Source organism: Myodes glareolus, chromosome 23 (assembly GCF_982192425.1).
Source record: "Myodes glareolus chromosome 23, mMyoGla1.1, whole genome shotgun sequence".
NCBI lineage: Eukaryota > Metazoa > Chordata > Mammalia > Rodentia > Cricetidae > Myodes > Myodes glareolus.
The window spans coordinates 17572314-17590746 of NC_142048.1; positions in this window are offsets into that span (position 1 = coordinate 17572314).

The following is an 18433-nucleotide window of genomic DNA, read 5'->3' on the forward strand; positions in this document are numbered from 1 at the left end:
CGTCTGTCTCCTGTAGGGCTACATTGGCTTCTCCCTGACTCCACCTTCTTTCTTTCAGAATTTAGTTTAGTTTTCCCCACCTAACTCTATTGTACCCCATCACAGGCCTAGACAGTTTTCTTTATTCATTAACCAATAAAAGGACCTCTCACACCAGATGCGATTTGTTACAGCAACAGAATACTCAGATTAACATTCCCACAATCTCAGAAAAATTAATGTATGCTTCTGGGAAAAATATTACAAGATATTATAAAGAACAGCCACTAACCATCCAGGGTGTGCAAAAACAGGATACAACAGCTGCTGATCTTTCAAAGGCACCAATAGCCCTACCTTTAAAATGGTTGGCAGACAAACCTGTATGGGCTGTGCAATGGCCTTTAAATTCAGAGAAACTGCAGGCTGTAGAACAGTTTGTACAGGAGAACTAGATGCTCAGCATATTGAAGAAACAACCAAGCCTTGGAATTTTCCTGCATTTGTTGTTAACAAGAAATCTGGAAAATGGAAAATGGTAACAGATCTAAGCGCTGTTAATAAGGTGATTCAGACAATAGGTTCTCTACAATCTGGATTTTTTTGTTTTCTCTATTGCCTAAAGGATGGCCTCATATAATTATTGATTATAAGGTTGTTTCTTCACTATACCTTTACAAGAAAAAGACAGAGAAAAATTTGCCTTCACAGTGCCTACTTATAATAATTCTCAGCCTGCTAAGAGATATTGATGGAATGAATATTCTCCCACAGGGAATGTTAAACAGCTCCACCCTGTACCAATATTTTGTACAGCAGTTGTTGGTGATGATAATAAGAAATTTCCTCAATCTATAGTTGACCATTACATGGATGACATTTTATTACTTGATACAAATGTAGATGCTTTAGAATATTTGAAGAAGGGAAAGAAAATTTTGCCTTGATGGGGATTACAAATTGTTTCAGAAAAATACAAAAAGAATATTCTATTAATTATTTAGGTTATAAAAAAGGTTTACAAAAAATTGGACCCCAAAAGGTGCAAATTGGGAGAAATATTGCAGAAACTTGCTGACATTCAAAGATTGCTAAGAGACATTTCCCATCTATGGCCCTCTATTGTGATAAAACCTGATGAACTGATTAATTTAAACAGAAACTTAGATGGTAGGTGACAAGGACATAAATAGTCACAGGGTATTATCAGCTGAAGCTGAGAGAAAATTGGCTTTGATTGAAGAGAAATTACAGAAGGCACATGTGAATGAAACTTAACTGCATTCTGGCTATATTACCCTCCAAACATTCCCCTACAAGAATTTTAATGCAGAGGGAAGATATCATCTTAGAATGAATGTTTTTACTACACAAACCAAGTAAAATATTAAATACTTTATGTGGAAAAGGGCTCTGAGTTAATTCTAAAAAAATTGAGACTTTGTCAATTAGTAAGATAGAACCAGCAGAAATTATAGTACTTGTTAATAATGATGAAATTGACAAATTATGGACAGAAAGTAAATCCTGCCAAAGAGTTTGTATTAACTGGGAAAGATTAACAACAACTATCCCAAAAGCAAGAGAATTCAACTTTAAAGAGAACTAACTGAATCCTTCCTAACATAGTACAGGATACACTGATAACTGGAGCCCCTACATTCTATACTGATGCAAATAAATCAGGAAAGGCAGGCTACAAGTCAGAAGAATTTAAGTAAAGTGGATCAAAGCCCTTATGATTCTGTCCAAAAATCAGAATTTATGCTATTCTCATCATACTCAGGGATTTTAAAGAACCTCTCAATCTAATTACCAATTCACAATATGCAGAAAGAATTGTTTTGCATATTGAAACTGCCTAATTTTTACCAGATGATACAGAATTGACTTTATTATCTTATCACTTACAAGATACAATCACGAATAGGAATCATCCCATATACATCACACACATTTGATTCCATACTGGTCTGCCAGGTCCTCTGGCATAAGGTAATGCAGAAATCGATCAATTATTGATTGGAAAAGTGGTGAAGGTGCTGTAGAATTCCTACAGCCAGTAGCCTTTAACTTACCTGTCCACTTGGACGTGGACTCTTGTACTATATATGCTAATGAAAAGCATGTATCTGGCCTCCCTTCTGGCTGTAGGGTTCGGTTGCTGTTCCCCATTCGAGCAGAGGACTGTGATCTGTGAGTCTACCCCTAAATAAAAGCCCTCTATTATACTCAATTCTGAGATAGTGTGGGATTTCTTTTAAGTTTCCTTCTTCATCTGGCACCCCACGTGGATCTGAACTTCGCACCTACTGGGTGGAATAGCTTAAGGGCCTAACCAGACCACAACCCAGAAAGTTTCCCACCCCTGACAACTTGGCTTGCTTTTACCTACTAAGCAGTTAATTTTTTTTTTTTTTGGTAAAATCTTCAACACAGCAAAGCTAACTGCGTGTGACAACGTGGAAATTTCCCAAGCTCAAGCACATTCCACCCACCCCCCACTGCCGTGTTCCCTGTCACATTCCCTGCTGCATGGTGACTTGTGCAGCTTCTGGTTTGTACTCCCAGCTCCTGAGTTCTGGGCTTCTTGCTCTGTGTATAGAATTGATTTAATTGCTTTTAATTTGTCAAGCAAAGCATATTTCTCAGTATTTAACCAGCATCAAGGTGGGAAACCAAAGCAGCTCAGGACTGTTTGTGGCAATAGGTTACGCTGCTAGTGGTGACTGCAACCACAATACCTGCTGGACAATAAAGATTACTACACCTAAAGCAATTTACTGGACCTCATAAGACAAATAAATATTTTATTAATTAATAAATCAATAAACTTGAAAGTCATATAATGACAGACAATATTACCATAGAAAATTTCAGTAACTTTTTGCTAATACTATAGATTGTACTATGCAAGGCTTATATGGTTATTATGATACATCCATTTATTTGATATTGGGACTCAGTTTTTTTCTTCGTATTATATCCTTAAGAAAATGGTTTGATAACTGAGCCAAGAATGAGGCACTATCAGAAATGATACAGTATTTACAGACTTATAATGAACAGTTAGCTGGCAGGATTAGTATCATTGAAAATCAAAAGTTACTTGAAAAAGTTAATGGTATTGAAAAGGGTAACATCAATTTAACAGACAAAATTAAATCCATGTCAAAGGATACAGAGAAATGATCTGAAAGAATTCATACTGTTGAATTTGACAATCAAAATTTCTTAAAAAGTTATGATATATTAGCAGACAGAGTATCTCTCCAGGAAGGCAATCTGCATCCAAATAATGTCCAAGGATGAGGTGCTATCTTTAAAGGAAAAACTTCATACCTTAGAATCACATGTGCCTCATTTAAATCACTAGAAATATATACAGGCCTGGAGATTCAGGCTTTACAAAAGATAGTAGTAAAATGATTTGAAACAATTAAGGAAATTATTGGAGCTGATGATCAGGGAAAGAAGGCACAAGGACAGGATTTAACATCTCCAGTAGCTGTCAGAGATGACTTACCCAGGGTTTTAGCTTCCTATCCTGTAATCTACTCTGACATAGCATCAAGTCCTAAATGCCCAAAAGAATCCAAGGAAGGCAGATGGATATCCATAGAAATGAATGATCTAAAAGAAATTAGAGTAGTAACTTATGGCTTGCATTCTGCATTTGTTAGGGAGATGGTAAAGACCTGGGCTTCAAAGCATTAAAGCAACGCCACACGACTGACTTTAGTTTCAGCAGTCCTGGATAATGGACTTCAACTGATATTTAAATGTTATTTCACAGAAGAGGCTAAAATTTTTAGAACAACAGGGAAAATCAAAAGGACTTGAGACTTCCAAAGATCAAATTCTTGGTGAGGGCACTTATTCTGACCCACAGGCTTAAGCTCTTTATGATGAGCAAATCTTGTCCCTATGCCACAAAGCAGCCTTAAATGCTTGGGACAGGATTCAAGAACTAAGAAAACAAATTGAATCATATACCAGGGTAAAACAGAGCCAGAGAGAACCTTTTAGTGACTTTTTACAAAGATTAACTAAGGCTATAATAGGAGTAACAGACCCAGATGCTAGACAAGGACTTATTGAATCTCTGGCTTTTGAAATGTCAACTTAGAATGCAAAAAAATACTTGGGCCTTTGAAAGTTAGATCAGCACCAATGGATAAATGGATCCTGCATACAATGAACTTTGAGACATTTGACTATACTACTGAGTCTTGGGTACGAGAAGCAATTTCCAAAGGAATGAGGAGACATCAAAATGCCAAATGTTTTAATTGTGATAGAACAGGACATCTGAGAAGGGATTGTAGACAAGGAATTTCTAGGAATAATATCTCCTCTGGGAATGGCAAGAATAAGAGGACTCGGCCTTCAGGTATATGTAGAAGGTGTGGTAAAGGCTGACATTGGACCAATGGATGCAGATAAACAAAGGACAGGCATGGCAACCTGATACCATCAGGAAACACCTTGAGGGCCCAAAAGTCCAGTTATTCCCTGTCACTGTGGAGGACATGTCTCAACAGGAAAATTTAAAACATCTAGAGCCGTCTGTAAAAGAACATACTGTTCTCGATGATGGAATAAACATGGAGAATAAATCAAAAATTCAATAGGAAATATATATTCTGGCAGACTTCTATAAATGATCAAAGACCAAAGCTAAGAGTGCATGTAAATGGCATTGCAATGGTGGGTTTGATAGACACAGATGTGGATGTGAGTATCATTACTCCAGAATTTTGACATCCAAATTGGCCTCTTCAAGAGGCAGATGCTCAGTACTAGGAATTGGAACCCTATCTCAAGTGAAACAAAGCATGAGATAAGTTGAATGCATAGAGCCAGAAGGACAGAGAGGAAGGCTGAGGTCATATGTGGCTAATATTGCAGTGAATTTATGGGGTTGTGACTTGCAATCAAATACCCAGATTAACATGTCTGCAGTCCCAGAAACTCATAATTCTAGGAAGGACATTATAAGGTACTATACACAAAGGTCACCAGCCATTCAGGCTGTACAAGAACACAAAGCAACTAGCAAAAATTTAGAGATACCAATAGCCCTACCTTTAAAATGGTTAACTGAAAAACCAATATGTGTTAAATAGTGACCATTAACAGAAGACAAACTGCAGGCTTTGGAACAGCTGATACAGGAGCAACTAGATGCTTACCATATTGAAGAATCAACCAACCCTTGGAATTCTCCTGTATTTGTTGTTAAAAAGAAATCTGGTAAATAGAGAATGGTGACAGATCTAAGAGCTGTCAATAAGATAAATCAACCTATGGGCCTGCTACAATCTGGAATTCTTCTGCCTTCTCTATTACCAAAATGTTGGTCTCTCAAAGTTATTGATTTGAAAGATTGTTTCTTCACTATACTTTACAAGAAAAGGACAAAGAAAAATTTGCCTTCAAGTGCCTACTTATAATTATTCTCAACCTACTAGGAGATACCAGTGGACCATCCTTCCACATGGAATGCTCAATAGCCCCACCCTATGCCAATACTTTGTAAGTCAGTCATTGGAAATAATACACAAAATTTCCTAAATCTATAATTTACTATTACATGAATGGCATTTTGCTATTTGATTCAAACATAGATACTTTAGAAAGAATGTCTGAAGAAGTAAGGAAAGTTTTGCCAAAATGGGGATTACAAATTGCTCCTGACAAAAATACAGAGAGGAGATTCTGTCAATTACCTAGGTTATAAAATAGGTTTACCAAAAATTAGAACACAAAAGGCACAAATTAGGAGAGACCGATTGCGGACTCTGAATGACTTTCAAAGATTGTTAGAAGACATTTCCAGTCTATGACCAGTTGTTGGGGATAACACCTGGTCTAATAGTTCAATTAAACAAAACCTTTGATGGTAATAAAGACTTAAATAGTCCCAGAGAATTAACAGCTGGAGCAGAAAAGGAATTGATTGTTGTTGAAGAAAAATTATAGGAGGCACATGTGGACAGGGCGAATGCAAATCTTAATTGCATTCTAGTCATATTGCCTTTCATAATTTCCCCTACAGGAATTTTAATGCAAAGAGAAGATATTATCTTAGAATGGATATTTTACCACATAAACCAAGACAAAAAATTAAAAACTTATATGTAAAAGTCTCTGAATTAATTATAAAAGAAAAATTGAGGCTTTGTCAACTAGCAGGTATAGACCCAGCAGAGATTATAGTGCCTTTTAATATTGATGAAATTAAAAAATTATGGTAAGACAATGAAACTTGGCAAACAGCTTATGCTAATTTTTTAGGAAAGATTAATAGCAATTATCCCCAAAGTGATAGAATTAACCTTATAAAGTGTACTACTTGGATCCTTCCCCCACATAGTACAAGACACACCAATAACTGGAGCCCACACATTCTATACTGATGCAAATATATCAGGAAAGGCAAGTTACAAATCAGAAGATTTTTGTAAGGTGGAACAAAGCCCTATAATTCTATCCAAAAGGCAGAATTATATGCTATTCTCATGGTGTTAAGGGATTTTAAAGAACTTCTTAAAATAGTTTCTGATTCACAATATGCAGAAAGAGTTGTCTTGCATATTTGAAACCACTGAATTTATACAAGATGATACAGAATTGACTACATTATTCATACAGGTTCAAGATATAATCAGGAATAGAATGATAGGTCAATAGTCATCCATGTTTGTCATACTTATAGTTAGACTAATCAGGTTCTTTAGATACATAGAGATTGTATTCTGCATAGATAGGTAATCTTCAATCACTTCAAAAAGTTGTAGGATATGGCATTTAAATAATGTAGGGTTCTGTTGACATGAGACACAATTGCTCCTTGCAGCGCTGATCTATTCCTGAGAGAATGTTGAGCACCAAAGACACTCCACTTGGAGCTTGTTTTCTTCTTAGCAAACTGGCCTGTGGGCAAGGAACTGCCAATGCATCAACCACTGACAAAATGCAGGGTGTTCGAACAAGACAAGTAGGATACAAGGAAAAAGACTATCAAATCCTGCCAAGACAGGGTAAGATGGTTTTGAAAAATTTCCTGCTTCTGAAACTGGTCTGTCAGTTACTCTAGGCCTTAGCCAAAGTTGGTTGTTCCAATGTTGCAAATGAGACTTTGGGTGACTGCCCAGGTGGCCAGTTGTCTCTGTTATTTGTTGCACATTTTGGAAATTGCTTGATTGCACTTCCTGCTTACTCAAGTAATCTTATCTCTCAGGTCTTCGATGGGGTTGAAGACTAGATAGTTGTAGTTACTTTCCTCTCATGACTTGGCCAAGTTATTTATAATACAAGACTTAGACTCCTTAGGATAGGATAATTATTGAAACATTTATCACTTTTCTTACTCCAGCATATGTCTCTAAGAAATTGAAACAGTTTTCTGCTTATTATAATATAAAGTATATTACAGGTATACCACACAATCCCAGGTCAGGCTGTTATAGAAAGACCAACCTGAACTCTAAAGGATATGTTAAATAAACAGAAAGGGGTGATAAATACCCCCAGAAATAGACTGCATAATGCTTTATCAATTTTGAATTTTCTAAATGTTAATAAGAAAGGAACAACAGCTGCAGAGAGACATTAGATGGTAGAAAAAACTAAAGAATTAAATCAGTCGATATACTTTAAAGATGTACTAACCTCATAATGGAAACCAGGACATGTGCTATATTGGGGAAGGGTTTTGTGTTTGTTTCCACAGGAGAAGAAAAGCTATGGATACTATCAAATTTATAAAGATTCAGTTTGAAAAAGAAACACCTCTTAATTAGAAGAAATTATAGTTCAAACAGCATAGGCGTCTAATCTAAACTAACCTATGACACTGACAAATGCATTTTATTTACTCAGAAATAACTTGCCAAAAGAGAATCTTCCCAAAATTAGGGTTGAGGAAGGGTTTTGTTTCTGTCTTTGCAGCAGAATAAGGGTATCCAACTAGGGAATCTGAAGACCCCTGGACAAATAACACATCTAAAGAAAAAGGACAAATCATCCAGAAAAAAAAATGTCTCATGAAAAAGAATAAATTGGCCTCTTGATATGTCACATCTCCAACAGGATAAAATTTCTTCAATCTTCCCAAATATTTGTTTCTGTTGTTCTCTACAGACTTATAATGCAAATAGTCTTCTTGTAGTCTCAGTCTAATTAAAAATTATAGCTGACTTTGGAGCTGGAGTGTGGCTCTCTCCTCTAAGGTATAAAATTTATAAGACAAATGTGTATATATTTTAAACTTTTTGTTGTGATGTTAATGGTCATATCGAAGACTAGTTAATTCTAGAAAAGAGTTTCATCTACTTTCCTGTACATGATTTAGGATTTGAGTCTCTATCAGTTTTCTGCAGTGAACCATGAGCATACCTAACAGCGACCTTTGAAGTCTCCAAAAGGAGGATGGGCCCATAACAGTGATTCCTCCAGGACAATGATAACACCACTAAGCTGAAAAACACCACCTAAAGATCAGCTTTGTACTACAGACTGATCAGAAAAAATTTGAGGAGGCTAGCTGAGATGATCCAGTCTAACAGACTACTCTAGCCAGGATTTGAGACAAACCCTGCACTTTCCCATGATGCAGAAACTGGGCAATAAATGATGCAGCTACCTCTCCCAGGACTTAGAATCCCCTGAGATGCCATACCTCCAGACAGCAGGAAGTAAATTTAAGAACATGATGCTCACATTCCAAGAGGTGGGGTGGGTGGTTTTTGGGTTTTCATTGGGTTATGGGTATTTGTTGTTGTTTTGGTGATTGATTACAAATTGTTATTGGTAATGGTCAGGTAAAAAACTAAACAAAGGAAATTAGATTCAAGGTTCTTGATTTGAAAAGGAAAAAGAGGTATAGATATGATAAGATAAAGAGGCAGATTATTGAATTTACTTTTAAAAAGCAACTACTAGTTTTAAATGTTTTACAGTGGATCGGATTTTTGTATATCTTATACAAATTTTATATATTGATACAAATTTGAAATTATTTTGTTAGAACATACTATACACACATTTCTATTCTTTTCCAAGGTAATGTACCTATACAACTCATTTAGCAATGTAATGCAAATTTCTAGTACTTGAAAATTGTTATTAGCAATGGTTTAGGATAATAAGGAAATGCAGGTTAGTAGTTAATCACCTATTATAATCAAACTTGTAATCACATTAGGTATGTTTTCAAGGTCAAACAAAGATATATTTTAGATAGACAGATCATCTTCAAACACTTCAGAGATCTATAGAATATGGCATTTAAGATGTTTTAATAACATAAGTTCTTTTTTATGACAATAAGACATGTCTGCTCTTGGCAGCATCAATCTACTTCAGAGAAGATAACAGGCACTGAAGAAACACCACATGGAGTTTACTTTCTTTGTAGCAAATTAAGCCACTAGGCAAGAAAATGCCCTTGCCTTGACTACTGACAGTATGCTGTCCTAAATGGACAAGCAGGACACAAAAGAGATTGACTGCAAAACATTGTCAGGACAAGGAGGGACAGCCCTTCAGAACATCCTGCTTTGCAGAAAAGTCTTTTGAATATTTTAGGCCTGTAGGCTGAAGATGATGCCCCAACATTGCAGAGGAACTTTGGGTGACTGTCCAGGCAGCCAGTTGTTTCTGTCATTTCTTACATTCTTTGGAAGTTGTTTGCTTGCACTTCCTGCTTACTCAGTTAATAATATTTCCTCCTTGGGTCTCTGAGGGAGTTGAAGACTAGATATTTATAGTTTTCCTTGTTTACCAGACTCAGAAAAGAAATTCGCTAAAGAAGTATAAAAGACTGAGAGACATTAAAAGATAACTTGATGTTGCAAGTTAGAATAGAAAGTTAATTAGGTACAACTTTTTGAACTCATCATACTAGGCTAGATATGGAGTATCTTCTCTGAATTTTTCAAGCACAAACAGATTAGACATTGTTGATGTATTTATTGCCTGTATATATTGTATATAGTTATTGTATATAATTTTTCTTATATTTGTTATAGCCTTCTTTATTTTAGACAAAACAGGGGAAATATAGTGGTATATTATTTGTGTTTTAATAAATAAAGATTGCCTGAAGATCAGAGGGCAAAGCAGCCACACTGTAGTCATCCCTACAGGCCAGGGAATGGTAGCAAACACCTTTAATCCCAGGACTCGGGAGACAGAGACAAACGAACCTCTGTGAGTTCAAGGCTACCCTGGGCTACACAAGACTGAAACAGATTCAGATGGAGGTTTGCTCACATCTTTAATCCCAGTGTTTAAGAGCCTCACACTTTTAATTCCAGCACTAAGGAGGTAGAGACAGGAGCAATAAGGCTGGATGAAGACAGTAATATAAAGGGGAAGAGACAGGAACTCAGTTGAGTGTGGAGTCTGAGGATTCGTGGAGACAGGATCTCACCTTTTCTGTCTGAAGATTTGGTAGAGGTAAAAGGTCTCTCTAGTAGTTAGCTGCTTTGCCTCTCTGATCTTCAAGTTGAACAAAAATATCTGTCTCTGGATTTTTATTATTCATGCTACACACATGTATGAGTAGTTGAAGATTGTAGGCAGAGGCTGCTCTTTTGTTTCCCAGCTGCTCAGACCCAAAGAATCACACAGAAACTATATTAATTATACTACTGTTTGGCCAATAGCTTAGGTGTATTCCTAACTATCTCTTACATCTTAAATTAACCCATTTCTATACTGTGTATATTGCCATGAGGTTGTGGCTACTGGTAAGGTTTCTAAGGTTCCAGCATATCCTTCTGTTTTGGCAGCTACATGGCATCTCTCTGACTTCACCTACTCTCTCTCTCTACCTCCGTTCAGATTTCCCGCCTGACTTTACTCCGCTAATCCATTGGCTGAAACAGTTCTTTTATTAACCAATGGTAACAAAACATATTCACAGTATAAAGAGGGGAGACCCACATCAGAAGACTGGACTAAATAAAGAACAGGTGGGCATGGTGGCAACCACTTTATCATCCCAGCTCTATGCTATCCCAGCACTTCTGAAGTTAGTAGGACAGAGAATACAGTGACAACATGCACTATACAGTAATATAGCCTGTCTGTGTCTGCGATGTATCGCTTGCATAACCAGACCCTGTTTCAATAACAATCACAATAGTAATAATAAAGATAATGATAAAATATCCTGAGTCTGGTAGGATTTGCCTGCAGAAAGCAAAAATTAAAGAAGTGCCCTTTGTTGAAAGCATCAAAAGTCACTCTAGGATTTCCAGAAGCACTTTGTCTGTCCAGTAACTTCTCAACCTCACTCATTCCCACATGTGTTTGCTGCTGGAGGGCTAAGTATTGAAGATTGGAAACAGAACAACTAATCCTAGAATAAAAAAATGGTTGTCTCGGCTGGAGAGATGGCTCAGCGATTAAGAGCACTGCCTGCTCTTTCAAAAGTCCCGAGTTCAATTCCCATCAACCACATGGTAGCTCACCACCGTCTGTAATGAGGTCTGGTGCCCTCTTCTGACCTGCAGGCATACACTCAGACAGAATATTGTATACATAATAAATAAATAAATTTTTAAAAATGGATGGCTATGTTCAGAAACAAGTCTAGAGCTGGGGATTCCGCTCGGTAGTACAGAGCTTGCTTCACATGCAGGAGGCCCCAGATTCAAGTTAAAAACAAAAAACAAGACAAACAAACAAAAAGAAAAAACAAACTATTCTCAAAATCCAAGAATAAAAGATAGTAGTACAATTCCATTCAAATTTTAAGTGGTGTGGACAATATTTAACCAACAGTCTGTGTTTATCAAGCTCTGATAAAACCTAATTACCACATAGATCTTCTTTTCCCACTCATGGCTTTATTCCGGCCCTCAACACCAGCAGGCATGCATGGGAATCCACAAGTTAATCCAGACAGGGTAGCAGGTAGGCTTAGCTGAAGATCTAAATCTCTCCTTCAACTCCTCCAAATCCAATCCTCTCACCTCACCCCATCCCCACTCTGCAATGGACCAAAGGCTTCATCCTTCCTTTGCCCACATCCCCATCTCCTGTGAATGACACAGATCTTTTGCTCCTAACTTCCCTCCCTTGACTCACGGTTCTATCCCAGCCCCTGATTTCTGCAGGCATGCCCTGGGAGCCCCCAGACCACTGCAGCGAGAAAAGCACATAGACTAACAGCTCTTCCCCTCTTCTTCCAGTCTTCCCAGTTCAATTCTCCAGTCTCATCCCTAGCTCAGCAGCGGACCTTTTGCTGTGACCTCTCCCTCACTCTCTGTCCTCATTCCCAGGGAACTAAGCCGATCCTGGTGGAACCACCCTGCTACCCTCCCTCCTGTAGACCCCCTCAGTCTCCCAACCCACCTAGTCCACCTTCATTCCTAAGTGTCAACTACCAAGACATAGAAACACATTTTACCTGGAACCCCCAGTGACCACAACTATCAAGATCCAAGAATTTCCTACCAGGCTATACACAGTCACCACATTCTCCCTAGGACCAGTGAGGGCAACAGAAATCAAGAAACAAAACACCCATCCAACAAAGACAAGACCAGATATCAGCACCTAGAATTACAATCTTTCCAATCCCAGATGACTAGATGCCAGTAGAAAAATACAAGGAATAACAAGACCATGTGTCTGTCTCCATCAGAACCCAGCAAACCTATCGCAGCAGGCCCTGAGTGTTGCAACATAGCCGAAACCTTAAAATAGCTTTTATGAATATGATTGTGGTCCTTAAAGGGGAAAGGAATAAATCCCTTAAAGAAATCTATGAAAACACAAACAGTGGAAAGAAATGAAAGTGGGAATAGAATAAAGAAAACCCAAACTTGGGAAATCTGGAAATGAAAAATGTAGGAATTCAAACACAAACCCTTTGGTTGACAGTGGTGCCCTGTCTGCAAGACACGCTAGTGCAATGAAGGCACAAAGCTTGTGGGAGTATCCAACAGACATCTGCTTTAACTTAAGGCCTACCCCACGAGATGAAACCCATAACGCCCATTGCTTGGTGACCAACAATCTGAGACTAGATAGATAGCCCTGGGACCTATGGGGAAACCAAATACTACTACTCTTTAAAAAAAGGTAGCACTAAGATAAAATGACCCCTAACGTCATCTGCTCTATCATAGATCAGTGCCTTGCTCAGCTGTCATCAGAGACGTTCCCTCCACAACAGATGGGAACAAACACAGAAACCCACATGCAGACATTATGCAGAGAGTGAGAGACCCTGGACTATTCATCCCTAAATGGGATGTCCTCATCAAACCCCTCCCGTTAGGGCTCAGGAAAACCTGAAGGAAAGGAGGCGGAGAGAATGTAAGAATCAGGCGTGCTGGAGCCTACCAAGAAATCCAGGTCATCTAAATCTATATGACCAAAGCTCATACGAACTCACAGAGACTGAAGCAGCCTGCGTGGGGCCTGAATGAGTCTGCACCAGGTCCATGGCTTCCAATTAGTGTCTCTTATGGGATTCCTGTGTGTGCGAACAAGTGAGTCTCTGATTCTTGTGCCTTCTCTCATGCTTTTTCCTTCTGTTTGTTCTGTCCAATTTCAATGTGTCAGTGTTGATTTTTTCTTAATTTTTAAAATTTGATTATTCTTCCTTAGAAGCCTATTTGTTTTCTAATGAGAGACAGAAACAGAGAGGATCCAGATGGAAGTGGAGGTGAGGAGGACCAGGGAGGACTACATAGTGGGGAAACTACATTCAGGATATATTATATGAAAGAGGAAAAAAAAAACCCAACCTACTTTCAATAGAAGAAAAAAAAAGCTAATTATCTTTTGCTGCCAGAGCTGCTTCCTGTGTCATGTAACCACCGCTACAGCATCCCCACACACAGAATATCACGGAACACTTGGGCCCACAGGCCTCCAAAGTACCCATCGTATGTCTAAACCATGTAAGAGGACACTGGGCACTATACAGGCTGACTTAGAAAAGAAGAGCTGCGTGAAAGGCTGGGGCCCAGGAGCACACAGAAGCCATGGCAGTAAAGGCAGTCGTGGCGGTCAAGGCAAATCGCACAGAGTTAACCATGCACGAAGGCACGCTTTAGATTTTATAATCCAGCCAACACTCCATCCACACATTTAGTGATGGAATGACACTCAGTATCAATTATTTAGCTAAGGACCGTGTTTGCTTTGTACTGTTTTAAGCACTGGAAGCGTTTGCTCACTCAACCCTCACAAAAACACCTATGAGATAGGTAAGCGGGGCGGGGGTGCCATTGCCTTTGTTTTACAAGAGTCCGTTGAGGTGAAGAGCAAGCGCTCGCTCAAGACCACAGCATTAGCCTGGCTTCATCAACGGAAATAAAAGTCTAATGACCTTGATTGCTGGTGGAATCAGAACAAAAGAACTGGAAGGGCCCGAGGAAAAGGAAGAGAAGTTACTGTTACTCAGAGGTGACTTTTAATTGCTGATGCTCACATTTGATGCCAGTGTTGATAGGCAACAGCCGCTCTCCTAGTACTAGGAAAAGCCGAATGGAACACTGGGATCCAGACCCACAAATCCGGAGCTCCCGAGGTTAGCGCAACATAACTGTGTCTTCAGAGCACCTCTGGCAGCCGCTTTGCAGGAACCTTTGCTTTGCCGTCACCCTGTTTCTGCCACTGGAGGGGCCACAGTGAAAGAGCCCAGAACGTCGCAGAGACTCCCAGAGTCCTGCGTGCCTTTTATTCTCCTATCATCAGAAGTGACCTGGAAAGCAATTACCATGTGAGTCTGGGAACCGCTTTGGAGGACACCAAGAGTCCTACAAGACTGGGATGGAAGCGAGAAACAATAGCCAGCACAAACAGCTGGCGTGTGACAGAGTGTAAATCCCAAGTGGTCCCGAGTCTCTGCTTCTAACTATGGTCACAGGCTATGATGCCTCTGTGGTGTGCTGAAATAACAGGGTTGCATAATCTTTAAGTCTATGGCTGACAACCTACGCAGGTTGGCAGCAGAGACATTTCAACAATTTATTTCATTAAATAGTCTACGGCGGTTAAGTTTCTACTTTGGGCCCGACAGTGGTCCCTTGGATGCAGAATGAATGGTGCCTACATAAAACAGAAAACAGAACAGAAAAGAGAGCCGAAAGCTCCCTCTTCCAGATTGGCAAAATTCCCTGGGAAGGATTCCAGCTGGCTTTTCTTAAATCATGTGCCCACGCACTCAACTAAGTATTTTAGCTAAGGGGCAGGTATTAGGGGAAGAACGGAGTGGAAACGCCCTTTAGAAGCCCAGACAAGAGTTTTCGAGCAGTTGTTTATCTAAGGGATTGAGGAAACACCAGTGGAAGGTGGGGAAGCAGGACAAAGGGGGGAAGGCAGTCAATAAAGGGTGTGCCATCGAGTCAGCCACCACTGCTAATGACCTGAACATAGTCTCACGGGACAGCGCTGGGAACCAACGGGAGCCTCAGAGTTATCCCCCCAAGAGCCAAGAGAGACGGGTGATCTGTTTAACCAATCTTTTACTGGAGGAAGGCTGCCAGCATGGGAGGTAGTTCATTCTTAGACATTTCCAAACTGCCCCGACGTGGGGCATGGAGCTGCCTTCTTCCACTTAGGAAAAAGAACTCCCCCCAGCCCCCCACTCCCCGAGACAGAAATGAACAGCGAAGTAGAATAGGTTAGAGACGCCGAGGCAAGGGTGAGGAGCATGGTATGTTTACCTCTCTCTTTCTCCAGCAGATAAAAAATTCCTCTGCCTAAAAAAGCTTATGAATTTCAAAAGAATTAAAACCCCGAGAAGCTTTGTGAAGGAGAGTGTGTGGTAGAAAGAATTCTTGTTCCAAAGTTTCTTGAAGGCTGGGAATATCTGCAGTTCTCAGGACAGCGCCCCCAAATGTCAATGACTAAAATAGTGGGTGAACTTTTCAATTTAAAAACTGAACACATTATTTTCTAGGTTAACAGGTTGCTTTTAAAAGCTAATTAAGGACAATAAATAATTTCTACTAAACTAAATAGTTTCATCTCGAAAAAATCTAGGGGTTGGAGCGAGAGCTCAGCGGCTAAGGGCACTGACTGCTCTTGCACAACTGTCTGACTCCAAGATCTGACACCCTCACCCATCACACCTGCAGGCAAAATACCAATGCACGTAAAAATAGGAATAAATAAATGATTAAAAAAGAAAAATGTAAAGTATCTTGTTCTATCCCTTTTCCAGTCTTCTTAAAAAATCTAGATCATTGTAAAGAACACTCTTAATCACCTATTTAATAACCACGCTGTCCTTCATTCCTACTTTTAAAAGTACTTGTTTCTACAAGCCGTTGGTAGAGAATTCAGTTTTCAGAGTCATGGGAGAAAAGCAAGAAAATCAGCAATCTCACTTTGGCATTGTCTACTTTTGGACCCAGTAAGAATAGCTCCTCAGAGTTAGGGATGTAACTCAGGGACAGACTGATTGCCTAGCATCAGCAGAGCCCTGGGTCCAAACAGGAGAACAGGGTTGTGGCTGGGGGTGGGGGGGGTGGGGGGGGTGGGGGGGGGGAGAAGAGTACCTTTCCTAGTCTTATTATGTCAGGAAAAGAAGGGTAATAATACTTTTAGACGAGTGTTGTTGAATGTAGCCAGTGATTCATAACTTCTTAAAAAAGATTTATTTATTTACTTGTTGCGTGTTTTGTCTGCATACATGTCTGTGCACTACATACGTGTCTGGTGCCCTCAGGGACTAGAAGAGGGCATTAGATCCCCTGGAACTGAAGTTACAGACTATTGGAAACCACCCTAGCAGCCTTGGGAATGCAACTCAGATCCTCTGGAAGGACAGTAAGTGCTCCCAACCTCGGAGCCATTCCACCAGCTCCTGATCTGTAGCCTTTTAAAGAGCACATTTCTCTTTCTTTTGCCCAGCATAGCAACCCCAAGACAAGTCATTTTTCCTTCTGGAGTACATTATTTCAAGACACTAAGTCACAAGAAATTAGATGTAGGAACTGGAGAAATGGCTCAGTGGTTAAGAGCACAGACTGCTCTTCCAGAGGACCTGGGTTTGATTCCCAACACTCACATGACAACTCACAACTGTCTGAAGATCCAGTTGCAGGGGATCTGACACCTTCACACCAATGCACATAAAATAAAGTTAAACAGATCATAATATATATATGTATACATACATACATATATATATATATATATATATATATATATATATATATGAAATTAGATGCAGTCAGTGTCACTTTAATCCTTCCAGGTTCTCCTTTGTATAAACTAAGCCTGGGTTCTCTCTCAGGTAGTAAGCTAATGTCTGAGGCTTAATGAAGTCGGTCCTGCAATACCACTGAGTCCTCTACTTTCCTAGGTTCTGCTACATATCCTGGTGACCAAATTCTTGCAGGGGCTCAGACTCCACGGCAGACTTCTCTCTAGTCTCATGGGACCTCCTCTGCCATGGAAATTGCTATGATGTCATAACTTCCAGCCCAGGGTGACATCACTATGGTGGCAGGACTTTCAGAGCACTTCAGCACACACAGAATCCCAAGTGGGTCCTGGGCTCTGAGAACACAAAAGGTGACCTCATGCTCATTCCTGAAGCATTCTGCCCCAGTGAGCGAGCTAGCCTATGAGCTAGCTGTGGTGGGAGAGGAAGTCTCATGGCTTCCTGCAGCTCCGTCTTCCTCTCCTTCCCACTGAGCTGGATGCACAGCCCCTGCTCTCTTTTATCCTGGCCAATATCTTCAGCAGGGACCATGGCAGCTGCACTGTGATACATTTTGTCTCTTCCTCCCTTGCCACACTTGAAAATGTGTCAGGAAGCGCATCCTCAAAACCTTGCAACTGTTTCCTTTTGCTCCCGAGTCTTACTGTAAATCTGACCCAAATCAGCCATCAGTCCCTTACTGAGCCAGGCAGTGGTGGTGCACACTTGAGAGGCAGAGGCAGGCGGATCTCAGAGAGTTCGAGGCCAGCCTGGTCTATAAAATGAGTTCCCGGACAACAGAGAAACCCTGTCTCAAAAACAAACAAACAAACAAACAAACAAAAAACCAAACAAAAAAAAAACCCAAACCAAAACAAAAAAAAAAACCCACAAAATACCCTTTCTAAATGCTTTTATACTTTGGGGGTTTTTCCTAATGAAGTAACTCTTAGATTGTGCCTTAAAGCTGTAGGTTGTGGACACATCACAGCCAACTCTGTTCCAGCAGGGTAAGCAGTGTGACAAGGGTGGTTTCTCATGGCTGTACCTCGCCAGCATCACATGCAAATTCCTAAGCATCCCTCCAAATGTTTCCATCCTTTACATGCTACCGAGGTCTAAAATATCTTCCGTATCTTCAAGCATGGTTGCAGCAACGACTTAGTTCCATGGTAATGCCCTTCTGGAGGAGCCCCCTTCCTAACAGTGGAGGCTAAGTCCACTATAAAAAGAAATTTTATTTAGAAGGTTCAAGAGCATACATAA